This window comes from Sprattus sprattus, assembly GCF_963457725.1.
Source record: "Sprattus sprattus genome assembly, chromosome: 9".
In the NCBI taxonomy this organism is placed as follows: Eukaryota; Metazoa; Chordata; class Actinopteri; order Clupeiformes; family Clupeidae; genus Sprattus; species Sprattus sprattus.
In genome coordinates this window covers 12,199,702-12,212,201 of record NC_137928.1, presented here as the reverse complement: position 1 = coordinate 12,212,201, position 12,500 = coordinate 12,199,702, and the positions used below count along the sequence as shown (strand labels likewise).

At 46.8% G+C, this 12,500-nt stretch overlaps 1 protein-coding gene across 1 annotated transcript in view; it reads left to right on the top strand.

Moving 5' to 3' along the window:
* LOC308369864 (neurobeachin-like) overlaps window positions 1-12,500 on the top strand; it is a gene marked incomplete at both ends in the record, with an annotated part of 289,067 nt that overhangs the window by 211,781 nt on the left and 64,786 nt on the right.

The following is a 12,500-nucleotide window of genomic DNA, read 5'->3' as shown; positions in this document are numbered from 1 at the left end:
CTCTCTGGCTTCTACTGTCATGAAGCGGCGCTAACGCTACTGTGTTTTATTCCATTTAAATTAGTCTGTTTTGTCAAGCTTAGCATTATTTTAAAGAGGACATCTCTCTCTCTCTCTCTCTCTCTCTCTCTCTCTCTCTTTCTTTCACTGTGTTCTCTCTCTCTCTCTCTCTCTCTCTCTCTCTATCTCTTTCTCATCCCTAACAATTTACGCTCTCGCCTTCCTCATGGCGGGGCAAACAGGATGCGCCTCCCGCACCGTCTGCAACCTGGAACGGCGTGAGGAGATGCCTGTGCGCTCGACACACAGCGATTAATCTTCATGTCAGCCAGACCTGGGCCCCCGTCGAAAGGTTGAGGCTGTAATCATTTGCCCACTGACCCAGCCGCACGCAGCCTCCGAGAATCTTAACAGCCACTAGGGTGCCAGAGAAAGAGAGAGAGAGAGATGGAGAGAGAAAGAGAGAGAGAGAGATGGAGAGAAAGAGGAGAAGACATTATGAATTTCAAATTAATTACATGACCCCTGTCTGGGAACGCAAGCGGGGTTTGCACGAGGCAGCCACAGAGACGGCAAACAAAAGAAAAGGGAAAGGAAGGACAGAAAGAAAGAGAGCGAGAGGGAGAGAGAGAGAGAGAGAGAGAGAGAGAGAGAGAGAGAGAGAGAGAGAGAGAGAGAGAGAGAGACTCTATCTTCAGGTCGGGGGCTGCGGTAATGAAATGCTAGTGGCTAGGCTCATGATGAAATTAGGCCATGTAGCCCAAATAAGGGATGAAGGCTTCATAATTGCCAGTCCTTGAGATCTGAGGTGCCGGGTGCCAACTGTCAGAGGCAAGCTAATGATGACAAATGTCTCTCTATGCAGATTGCAGAGGGGAGGGGGGAGAGGGAGGGAGGTGGAGAGAAAGAACGAGAGGGAGGGAGGGTGGTGAAAGAGAGAGAGAGAGAGGAAACGAGGAATGAGGGAGGGTAATGGACGATGAGGCCAAAGAAAGAGAGTACTTTTGCTCTCATCACTTCTATGCTAGAAGTAAAGCTTCCTCTTCTGAAGGTTGCGATGTTGTGTCAGAGTGTGTTTGTGTTTGACCGTATTTCCCGGTGTGTTTGAATGCCACTAACCACTCCGCCTGGTTGTGGAGAGCGATGTCGGGACAGAACACTCTAAAACTGTTCCCAAGGTTATCTCTGTTAGTTAAATGGATGTGAACCAGGAGTCGTAGATCAGTTGATGTTGAACACCGCACTTGCAGGATTCAGAGAACTCCAGCTCGAAACGTGTTTGGTAACATTTGCAGTGTAGTAATAGAAATTCATGCTTTATGTAATCGCTGAGTCGCAAATGTAAATATTTGATAGCTTTGTCAGCTTAATAAAACAGAACTGCTTTTATTCTGACCAGATTAGCCCCACAATCTGAATTCTATTTTCACAAATCAATAATTTTAGTATGTAGACCTTCACATACACGCACATGCAGATAAACAACAAATATAACAAATGAATAATGGCATTTAAGTTGTGGAACCAGCAATCTGCTGTCTCTCTCTGCTTTCTTTTGTCCCTAATGAGCGAATAGACTCCATTCTACTCTTCTCTTTCAGACTGCACCTTATTAAAGCACACCATCACTCGCTGTATTGACATCCATTACCCCCCCCCCCCCAAACACCAGGCCAAAAGGCAGCAAACCCATAAATCTGATTTCACTTATTGTGACGTGGGACCTCTGTGCTAATAAAAAGAGCAAGAGGTGCGTGTGTGTGTGTGTGTGTGTGTGTGTGTGTGTGTGTGTGTGTGTGTGTGTGTGTGTGTGTGTGTGTGTGTGTGTTTTACTAGATTTCCCCAATTTGTTTCCGTGAATGGCTCCTTGAAAAGACTCCCACTTTTACCCCTTCAAAAGGAGCCCCCCTGTCTTTTGTGAGTGTGTGTGTGTGTGTCATTTGCCCCTGCCCCATCTGTGTCATCTGGTGGTCTGTTGCTGAGCGATGGTGGTGTGGGCGGGCCCAGGGATCCCCTGGTGCCGGCAGCAGTTGTTTTATGGACTGGCGGGAGTTCATAAGCCCGGTGTGGCCATTGTTTGGCGCAGGCTGATGACACGTGTGAATTGACTCGGGCATATTGACGGATCATTTCCATTAATGAAACAGGGGGTGGGGGGGGGGAAGTGGCCTGTGCTCCTGACTGCAGCACCCTCTCTGTTCTCTCACTCTCTCTCTCTCTCTCTCTCTCTCTCACTCTCTCTCTCTCTCTCTCTCTCTCTCTCTCTCTCTCTCTCTCTTTCTCTCTCGCTCCTCATCTCCTCATCTGCGCTGAAAACAGAGGGGGCCTGACTGACAACTTGTGAATGGAGAGGGGAGGGGGGCGTGGAGAAGGAAGGAACCACTCATCTCATCTGCTTGCGATAGGCTCTTGTGTGTGTGTGTGTGTGAGAGCATGTGTGTTTGCGTGTAATCTCGTTTTGGGGCCACTTTAATTATACACACAGATTGACTGATACCCCTCTTGTATAATTGTGTGATCAGCTCAATTGCCAACTGACAATCACGCTCCCCTCTCCCCACCCACTTCTGCATTCACTTATGGGGGGGAAAAAAAGAAAAAAGAATGGAATAAGAATAGAAGGAACAGAGGGAAGGGAAAGCTAACACGCTACAACCCTGGAAAGCAGAACAAAGTCAACCAGCTAACAGCAGCCCTCTTTGAGGTTTGTATCATTTTTCATAGAGGCAGTATTTCCCCGTCATTAAGAAGACAAACCCTCTCCTTTCATTTGGCTGGGGTGAGCTCCTGATGGCCTACCCAGCATCAGACTGTGCTGATAGACCATGGCGGGCATCCAGTTGGCGCCGAACTGTCACTCCCGCCGTGCCCACACCCTCTACCCACGCCGTGCCCCACTCGCCAGATCCGAACTCTCACTACCAACCCCACATGGAGGACATATTCATGCTCCATTTAATGTCGTCCCCCTTAACAGCTGTTCTGGGAACAGCTATGAGCTCCTTGCTTCTTTACAGAGATGCTGTTAAATGTTATGAGGGAGAACAGGAAAACTGACCTCAGGTACTGTATGTAGTTTAAGGGCTAAAGGGTTAGACCGCCATTTTATGATCTGGGCTGCAGTTGCAATGTGTGGTTGTGCATGTGTGTATGTGTTTCTTCATTTGTGTGTATGTGTGTTTGTGCATTTGTTTGTGTGTGTGTGTGTGTGTGTGTGTTTGTACATTTGTGTGTATGCTTGAGAGAGGGAAGGACAGACAGAGAGAATGAGGAACACAGAGTGAATCTGTATTTATGTCCATGTGTGTGTGTGTGTGTGAGTGTGTGTGTGTGTGTGTGTTTATAAGATAGTAAGGGAAAGAAAGAGAAGGCAGAAGAAAGAGAGGTGGGAGACAGGCCGAGTTGGCAGGCAAGAGTGTGTGTGTCGTGTGTGATTAGTCATGGTCGTGGTCCTGGCGTGGCTGAGCGTCTGCCCATTAGGGGCGCAGACGAACAATGGAGTCCGTAGGCAGGAGCGGTGTGTCTAATGTGACCCCTCTCCCCACCAACACGGCAGACAGGAAGGGCATATGGGACCAGTGGCCAATTGCTTATTTTACATGGCTATTAGCATAGAGGTGAACAGTAAGTAAGCAGAAATCCACCTTAACCCCCCCTCTGTGTGTGTGTGTGTGTGTGTGTGTGTGTGTGTGTGTGTGTGTGTGTGTGTGTGTGTGTGTGAGTGTATGTGTGTGTGTTTTGTGTCGGTGTGTTTGTGTGTGGGTGGGAGGGTGGGGTAATAATCACCTGCTGTAATGATAGTGTCATGACTGTGCCACCTCAGCTAAACCACTAAATCACTGTCCGTCACTGGGACATGTGTCTCTGCAGGGGTGAGTCTCTCTGTGTGTGTGCATGTGTGTTTGTGTGTGTGTGTGTGTGTGTATGTGTGTGTGTGACTGTGTGTGTGTGTGTGACTGTGTGTGTGTGTGTGTGTGTGTGTTCGGTGTGTGTGTGTGTGTGTGTGTGTTTTGTGTGTGTGTGTGTGTGACTGTGTGTGTGTGTGTGACTGTGTGTGTGTGTGTGTGTGTGTGTGTGTGTTTGTGTGTGTGTATGTGTGTGTGTGACTGTGTGTGTGTGTGTGACTGTGTGTGTGTGTGTGTGTGTGTGTGTGTGTGTTCGGTGTGTGTGTGTGTGTGTGTGTGTGTGTGTGTGTGTGTGTGTGTGTGTGTGTGTGTGTGTGTGTGTTTGTAAAATATATATATATCTCTGACCCTGTGTCACTCCGTCAAGAACTTTTTCTCTCTTGCATTTGGCACCTCCTTCATATATATTTATATGTTTTCCACCCAGTAGTAGAAAGAGCTTGGCAGCTGCACAGTGAGGCCGGTGCAGTGCCCACCCCCATTCATTTGTCCATATTATGAAACCAGCTGAGGTAAGGCAGGCAGGAGCCTGGTGATCAGTGAGAAAGGCATGTAAGTTTGAACATTACCAAAGACCTCACCTCGCACATTTGCTCCTTAATCTGTCACCAAATGAACAAAACTGTGGAAACAGAAAGTCAAATTCATAGGTATAGGACCAGACCCTTTCTGAACACGGGTGCTTTCTAGTATTTTTCCAGCGGACCAATCAAAAGTCAAAGCTCTCTCCAGGCTGGCGGTGCGCGGCTGGGCTCGGCTGGGCTCGGCTGGCCCTGACCTGTCATTGGTAGGACTCATTAAGGAGAGCTTGTTCCCGGCTCCCTGCCCATATGAAAAAAAAAATATGCAGCGGATGTGCCGCGGTGCCCATGAAAAAGTCATGACGGGTAGCGCAGGATGAGCAGGGGATGGAGGGAGGGTGGGGAGTGGAGGTGAGATGGGGTGGTGAAGGTTGGTTGAGACGTGCGGGTGGGGGGCGGGGGGGGGGGGGGGGTGGGGGGCAGGGAGGCAGCTGACAGGGGAAAGGCTTTTGCCTCGGGGCTCTCCGGGATGTGCCGAAACTGCCCCCAGGCTAAAGGCAGCCATGCCGGTGCTGATGGCCGGCACTGGCCCACAGAATAAAACATGGAACTGAGATGAACTGAGATGAGATAAGATGAGATGGGACTGGATGGGGGAGGGATGGAGGGATGGGGGAGGGATGGAGGGAGGGAGGGAGGGAGGAGAAGGGATGCACTTAGAAGCTGCTCCTCCTGCAGGCTTGTGGAGATGCCTTATACAGGGCTGAATGTGTAGGAGGACGCTAGGAGTCTAAACCTGAGCTGATGTTGGGAGGCAGGCGTGAAATATAGGAGTTACTGAACAAGTGGGCTAGCATTTGGACATGTGTGCATATATGTGTGCATACAGCCGCGGAAAAAATTAAGAGACCACTTCAAAATTATCAGTTTCTCTGGTTTTACTATTTATTGGTATGTGTTAAAGTAAAATGTACATTTTAGTTGTATTCTATAACCTACTGGCAACATTCCTACCAAATTTCAAATAAAAATATTGTCATTTAGATCATTTATTTGCAGAAAAATGACAATTGGTCAAAATAGCAAAAATGATGCAGTGTCTTCAGATCTCGAATAATGCAAAGAAAACAAGCTCATATTCATTTTTAAACTACACAATACTAATGCTTACACTTAGGAAGAGTTCAGAAATCAATATTTGGTGGAATAACCTTGATTTAAAATCACAACGTTCATGTGTCTTGGCATGCTCTCCACCAGCCTTTCACATTGCCGTTGGGTGACTTTATGCTACTCCTGGCGCAAGAATTCAAGCAGCTCGGCTTCTTTTCATGGCTTTTGACCATCCATCTTCCTCTTGATCACATTTCAGAGGTTTTTTTATGGGATTCAGGTCTCGAAATTGGGCTGGCCATGACAGGGTCCTGATCTGGTGGTACTCCATCCACACCTTTACTGGCCTGGCTGTGTGGCATGGAGCATTGCCCTGCTGGAAAAAACACTTCTCAGAGTTGGGGAACATTGTCAGAGCAAAAGGAAGCAAGTTTTTCTTCCGGGACAACGTTGAACTTTGCCTGGCTGAGGTTTGTAAAAGACCATAAGGGTTGAAAAAGCGGACTGGAGGTTCTTCTAAGTTCGTCTTCTCTGATGAGTCCGATTTCACAGTAGGTGCAAGACTCTCTGGCTTGTAGGCCTCTCCAGGTCTCCGTCTAACCATCAGACGACCATGTGTTGGGCAAAGCTGAAAATTGGACTCATCAGAGAAGACGAACTAGAAGACCCTCCAGTCCGCTTTTTTCAATCCTTATGGTCTTTTACAAACCTCTGCCAGGCAAAGTACAACGTTGTCCCGGAAGAAAAACTTGCTTCCTTTAGCTCTGACAATGTTCCCCAACTCTGAGAAATGTTTTTTCCAGCAGGGCAATGCTCCATGCCACACAGCCAGGCCAGTAAAGGTGTGGATGGAGTATCACCAGATCAGGACCCTGTCATGGCCAGCCCAATTTCGAGACCTGAATCCCATAAAAGAAACCTCTGAAATGTGATCAAGAGGAAGATGGATGGTCACAAGCCATGAAAAGAAGCCGAGCTGCTTGAATTCTTGCGCCAGGAGTAGCATAAAGTCACCCAACGGCAATGTAAAAAACTGGTGGAGAGCATGCCAAGACACATGAACGTTGTGATTTTAAATCAAGGTTATTCCACCAAATATTGATTTCTGAACTCTTCCTAAGTGTAAGCATTAGTATTGTGTAGTTTAAAAATGAATATGAGCTTGTTTTCTTTGCATTATTCGAGATCTGAAGACACTGCATCTTTTTTGCTATTTTGACCAATTGTCATTTTTCTGCAAATAAATTATCTAAATGACAATATTTTTATTTGAAATTTGGTAGGAATGTTGCCAGTAGGTTATAGAATAAAACAAAAATGTACATTTTACTTTAACACATACCAATAAATAGTAAAACCAGAGAAACTGATAATTTTGAAGTGGTCTCTTAATTTTTTCCGCGGCTGTATATGTGTGTGTGTGAATTGTGATTTGTGTGAATATGAGTTTATGTATATGTCCGTGTTTGAGTGTGTGCGATAAGTGTGTGAGAAAATGAGGCAAAGGTTTATTTTTATAGCACAATTCATACAGATTGATTATTCAAAGTGCTTGACAAATTAGCATAGAAAAGAGCATAGAAAACAAGACAGGAAAAAAAGTCTCATTGAAACACGCAAAGGGAGAGAAAAACAGTGGAAGAGATGGAGACATACACAAAAAATACGTATATAAATAGAGAGGTATGAGGAGACAAAGAAAGAAAGGGAGGCACTGCACGGAGAGAGAAAGTGAGAGAGAACCAAAACAAACCATCACTGCTGTAACTGGGGAGGGGGGATGGCAGAGGGGAAAAAAAGTGGTGGGGTTTGCGTTCTACCTTGTTGAAATTCAAATGATTTTATTATGCTGTCAGTTCGCCGGGGCTTTGGCAGAGGCACATTCAAAGTGGGTGGAGGTGCAGTGTGTGCCTGCGTGCGTGTGTGTGTGTGTGTGTGTGTGTGTGTGTGTGTGTGTGTGTGTGTGCGTCTGTGTGTGTGTGTGTGTGTGCGTCTGTGTGTGTGTGTGTGTGTGTAGGGTGAGACAGGGGTGAGATGCGGCTCATCGCGAGGAGTGCCGAGGGTGTTGACACTCATCTAACGAACGGCGGCGTACGGCGTTTACCGAAGGCAGGTAATCTGATAGGTCAAGTGCAGGAGGCAGCGCTCGCAGGGGCGGCACATGATTGACTGGGAAGGCGCGCGTGCTGCCAGTTGCCGCGCCAACAGATGCACCGCACGCTCCATCCCCTTGATCATGTTTCGGCTTTCAACTGCACCTTTCTCTCTCTTTCTTTCTCTCCATCTCTCTCTGGGTGTCTCTCGCCCCCCCTCTCTTAGCTCTTTCTCTTTGCTCTCTGAGCTACTCCATCTTATTCCCCCCAGCCTAATTTACACATTTAAGACATTTTTGTTTGTTTACTTGCAATTTCTCTTTTTAGTCAGAGAACCCTGCTCACTTTCTCTTTCTCTTTCACTCTCTCTTTCCTTTTTTTCTCTTTCTCACACACCCACTCTCTGCCTTCTCTCTGTTGCCTTTCCTTTGCCGTGTTTGCCTTGGGGCGATGAACTAATTTGGTGCTCTGTAATTGTGGTGTGTCGTACACCTGTCTGCTATTAATACTCCCCCTGTCCTTCAGCCTCCCCCCCCCCTCCCGCCCCCCTTAATTAGATATTCTCGTAATTATTGTTATTACGGTGTTTTCCATAATTAAGGTGATTAATGTTTGTGCAGAGGGACTGTTTATTTTAGTGGTGGATTTTTTATTTATTTTTTTGGCCTTTCATTTTTTTTTTCTTGGAACGGAGAGCAGAGAGACATTTGCCAGCTCTCCAATCCTCTGTCTCCTGTGCTGAGAGCAGAGGGCTGAAGACTCTGGTGTGTTTTCGCGTTCCTCAGTCGAGCTCGCTATGGGCCGGGAGGCCTTACACACACTGCTGGCTAAACACCGCGCGGGGCCCTTAAGTTGTCACCAGTTTAAGGCATTTTTACGGCAGTGAAAAGCCTCACAATGGCCCAGCACAGGGGCTTTGTCTGCCGCGTAGCCCCAGTGAGACTCAAACCAGCCTCCCAGCTCAGTGTAGAGAGAGAGAGAGAGAAAGAGAAAGAGAGAGAGAGAGAGAAAGAGAAAGAGAAAGAGAGAAGCTGCCCCTTCACTGGCCATTTATTGGCACCGGTGACTCCCCTTTTTTCTTTTTTTTCCCTCTCGACATGAAAAGTTTTGGCCATCGTTTTGTATTTGCGTTGGATTGTTTTGGCCGTGGCTGTGCCGCTAGGGACACAAAGCAGGGGTGGGTGAGCGTGTGGTGGGGGGCAGGAGAAGGAGAAGCAGCGCTGAATGAACGGGTGTTGCCCAGCGCTCCCGCTCCCTCTGTGCTGCCGGCAATCCAATTAAGACTTTAATAAGGGTCATATTAAGGGGGCTCTCTGGCTAAGGGTGAAGGGCAGCAGGAGAGGGGCCATTGTTCTGTGTGTGTGTGTGTGTGTCTTTGTGACTGTGTGTATGTGTGTGTGTGTGGGTGTGTGTGTGTGTGTGTGTGTGTGTCTTTGTGACTGTGTGTGTGTGTGTGTGTGTGTGTGTGTGTTTGTGTGTGTGTGTGTGTGTGTGTGTGTGTGTGTGTGTGTGTGTGTGTGTGTGTGTGTGAGTGTGTTTGTGTGTGTGTAGGTTGCGGTGGGGGAGTGGGTTGGATGGGGGGGGGGGGGTCGACACAAAGCTGCCGTTCACCATGTGGTGAGGGCTTGTGGCCTGCTGAGGTGCTCAGGGAGGTGTGTGTGGGGCTGGGGGAGGCAGCAGCAGCAGCACAGACTACTTGGCTCTTTGTGTGCAGGGGGGGAGGAGGGGGGGTTGTTTGTGTGTGTGTGTGTGTGTGTGTGTATGTGTGCTTAAATGTTAGTGTGTGTGTGTGTATGTGTTTGAGCGTGTATGCATGTTTGTGTGTGCGTGTGTGTTAGTGTGTGCGTGAACGGTAGTGTGTGTATGTGTATGTGTTTGTGCGTGTGTTTGTGTTTACGCGTGTGCTGTGTAGGTGGGCAGGTCATCTGTACAGGTGTTAACTCTGCCCTCAGTCTCTTGTCTCTTTCTATTTTTCTTTTCCCTCTCTCCCTCCCTCCTTCCCTCTCTCTCTCTTTTTACCTGCTGTACTGCGGTTATCAGTTATAATAGGCAGATTCCCCCAGAGAGCTTATTATTTTCCACACACTTCATCCTCCTCCACCCCCTATTTTGTGACTCTTTTTTTTTCTCAGTTTTTCTATCCTTCCCTCGGCTCAATCTCCATCTGAACAGGTACTTCATTAACCATTAGCGTAATTACCTCCATCCATTTTTGTCTCATAAAACACGTAATTTGTTATATTCTTGGGAAAAGAGGCTGAACTCGCTCTCGCCCACTCGTCTCCTTGTCTGGTGTATTGTGATTTCTGTCTTTTGAGTGTGTTGCTGTTTTATGAGATCGTGTTATTTATGGCTTCTCAGCTCACTTAGAACCCATTCAAAAAATATCTTGAAAGGGCTTTCGTGTTGTCGAGGGCTTTCTGCACAGCTTGGACACGTACTGAGTTTGGTAGATCAGGCGGTTCTGAGTGGAACCTTAAGGGTTATGCCTCGCACAAACCAAAAGGGTTCTAACTGGCATTTTCTTTAGTTATTTCATTACTCATAATTTCTGTATGTATTGTAATGTTATTGTAGTTTATTTTGTCTGTGAGTACGGGGTGTGTAGTAGTGCACGCCTGGGGTGTCCAGGGGTGTTTCTCACGAGTGTGTGACAGGCATTTAACTCCACACGACCTGCTTCTCAAGTGCCTCCCCTCGGCCCCTCTTCAATCCTGTTAAGAGGGGAACAATCGTCATTCTCACGCGATTCCCAGCATCCTTTGAGCTGGGCTGCCTACGAGGAGCGGCCAGGGCCCTAAGCACCCTCTCTCCGCTTCCCCTCCACTTGATGTCCCCGAGAGAGACCCCCGTCTCCAGCCCCGGCCTCGCTGGGATCCCAGCAGCACAATGGCCTGAGCGGAGCGATCATATGAATAATAATAATATTAACTCCCAACAATGCAGAACTCCCCCCTAGGTGCAAAGAGGGATTTGGACCCATTTAGTGAAAGCTCAGCTACTGAAGCTCTACCTAATCTAGTGAAAAAAATAATAATGTTAATGTAGTGTGTTTAGCATGTGTTAATGTGTGTATGTACGCACGTTTGTGTGTGCAAATGAACGGTTAAAGGGATTTTTTTTTTTTTTAAAGGTAGAATGGTTTGTCTTGTCGGTAGAGCAGTGCTAGTTTTCATGTGTTTTTAAGTTTATTTCTTCATCTCTGACATTGTGTTTCATCAGGCGTGCAAACAATGACTCATCTTTTTTTCTTTCCTCATTCACTCCCCCCCCCCCCCACCCACCCACACCCCACCCACACCCCGCATCTTTTACTCCAAATTGATTGTGTGCCCCGTCGTATTCAAAAGCTTTCAGAAGGAGAGGGGGGAGAAGAAAGGGCTGAGCGGGGGGCTTAATAGGTGCTTTAGTAATTTCAGAGTTTTCATAGCTTAATCCGTTCTGAAAAGCTCGCAAGAAGAAAGCTTGCAAATGGCCCTCAGCATTAATTTGATGTGACTTCTGTACAATGTGGACGGCCCCATCCCTGGAAGCACGTCGCCGCAGCCTATAGGCTTTCATCCGTCAAACCAGCCTCCACAAACACCCCTCAGTTTCTGGAACTTTTTCGTCTTTCTCTCTCTCTCTCTCTCTCTCTCTCTCTCTATCTCTCTTTTTCATAGATAGCAAAATACTTCACATAGCAGCACCCCCTGTAAGCCTCTTTGTCATTCTCCCATCACGAAACTTGCTTTAAAAACAAACAGGAGAAGAAAACTAAAACTGCTAGCTGTTAGCTCTGTGCTACCATTGGAACTGCACAGTTGGTTACTGGAGCTGGGGGTGATATGGGATAATGGAGGCAGGAGCGGGCATTTTAAAGCACAGCGATCGCATGCCTCATTTCCTGTGTGAGAGCGTCTTTGTGCAACGGAAAATATTCCAGTTGGATTCCTCTCAATGTCGGCGGTAAGCACTCTTAAAGTGGTGCACGCCAATGAATGGAGCTTGAATGATAAGTGGAGGCTGTGTGTTTTGTGTGTGTGTGTGTGTGTGTGTGTGTGTGTGTGTGTGTGTGTGTGTGTGTGTGTGTGGGTGTGTGCGCGTGTGTTTGTGTGTGTGTGTGTGTGTATGTATATGTATGTATATGTGTATGGGTGTTTATCAGAGGTCGTGTGAACAGGACCCACGATAATTTGAATTTTGATAATCAAAGTGAGATGGAAATGATTGACAATCAGGTGCTAAACGCCCTGGATTTAAATGACTGGAAGCGCTCCTTTGATATATTGGCAATTGAATGCAAACTTTTTTTTATGATTAAAGACTTAAATAGCTACCAGAAAACACAAACAGACTTTTAATACATTTACACAGAAAAAGGAAGTATAAAATATGTATATGGTTACCAAAATATTTTAGGTTCTACGGGCCTGTTCATTGCAGTTTAGATGTACTGTGTCTTTGTGCACAGATTTATTTACTTGTTGTTTACTTTACTGTTTGTATTGTGCTTTCACACCACATAAATGACCCTATGTCGAAGGTGGACGCTGTCAAAAACAGAGGCAAATAAAGACATTTTCCCAGGAAAAAGTTGTTACACGACCAATCAGCAGGAACTTCATTAATCAAGATCGTCTTTCCGGACAATATTTCTGAAAAGCAGAGAGGAGAGAGAGAGAGAGAGAGAGAGAGAAAAAAAGAAGTTGTGTTAAGATACGAGCATCAGAGACAAAGATATACACATGAGACATAAATCACTTAGAAGGCCCAGCACACAGAGTTGGAGCTGAACATGCTTGAGTTTCATTCACATGAGAGAGAGAGAGAGGGCGAAGGAGAGAGGGAGAGAGAAAGAGAGGAAGGAGGGAAAAAGAGAGGGATAA